General features: G+C 44.5%; 1 pseudogene; it reads left to right on the forward strand.

Moving 5' to 3' along the window:
- Positions 1-344: 344 nt before the first annotated feature.
- Positions 345-1083, forward strand: LOC115688128 (uncharacterized; annotated as a pseudogene).
- Positions 1084-1303: the final 220 nt, after the last annotated feature.

Genomic DNA, 1303 nt, shown 5'->3' on the forward strand with positions numbered 1-1303 from the left:
TATAGCGGGATCCAAACGGCACATTGGAGAGGCCGAAATGATCCAAAATTTGTTTATTTCGTTGTCCCCAAAGTAAATTTTCTTTGTGGTAGTCTCATGGAGTTCATTGACTTCCATGGGAATAACGGTACAGAAAGAAGCATCCCTTCGCAAGCTTCCACATCTATATTCAAACTGAAGGTTCTCGTTCTTGAAAGGTCCTCCAACGCCTTGTGCTATGTATACAATGGCATCCTCCGGAGGGAGATTCATCACCATCACAAGGAAGTTGCTACAATCCAAGTACACCAAGCAAGACACCCTGATCTTTCGCGTCCGAGAAACAGGCTCTCTCTTCTTTTCCCATGGCCATGATTCTCTTCGTCGCCTTCTCGCTCTTCCTCCAAGGAGCTCTCGGTATTACCTTGGTTCTTCTTTGCCGCAATGCAACTGTTCCAAGCTATTTGATTTCTCAAATATCTCTAGACTGACCTATCTCTTGTCCCTTATCTTCTTCGTTGTTAGGCGATATTGCGTGCGAGTAGTTGCCTACAGAACTACGTGAGCCTGACAGACCGGAAGATGGAGTACGAATGCAAGACCTCTCAAGTGGTTGTGGATATCATGCGCAAGTGGATCGAGACCGATGATTGCATCAGTGCCTGTGGAGTGGATAGGGAGTCTCTGGGCATATCATCGGATCCTCTCCTTTAGCCTCAATTCACTGTCAAGCTTTGCTCACCGGCATGCTACCACAACTGCCCCAACATTGTCGATCTTTACTTCAACTTGGCCCTCGGAGAAGGTGATTCCCGACTGTGAATCAATCCTCACCATATGCTTCAAAACGGATTTACCTATATCAATATGGAATGAACATTGTCCTCTTGATATTTTCACTAGCACTGACTCTGCAATCGATTTTTAACAGGTGTTTATTTGTCGGATCTCTGCGAGGTGCAACACAGCAATTCGAAGCGGGTCATGAGAGAGGTTTTAAGTTCCGGCGCAACATCCGGTCCAGTCGGCGCAGCGCCTATGGGGAGTCTTTCTAGTGGATAGTATGAGATTGGATACGCTCCTGCTCAAGCTCCCATGTATTAGCAATTGTCATAGATATATATGTATGTGCTTGTGGTTGTATCTGTCAATTGCTTTAGCATGTGATGGGCATGCCATGTATTTGCCAATAGATATCATAATTGTAAGGTGCTATGTGTAATCTAATTTTTGTGGTGCTGTGCTATTCTTCTATGTGCTAATATTCTCTGGAGATTGTCTTTCACGAATTGTTTAGGCAAATTAAAAAGGAACATCGTAATGC

This window comes from Syzygium oleosum, unplaced genomic scaffold, assembly GCF_021117445.2.
Source record: "Syzygium oleosum isolate NSW1041296 unplaced genomic scaffold, Sole_v2.1 Sole_v2.07, whole genome shotgun sequence".
NCBI lineage: Eukaryota > Viridiplantae > Streptophyta > Magnoliopsida > Myrtales > Myrtaceae > Syzygium > Syzygium oleosum.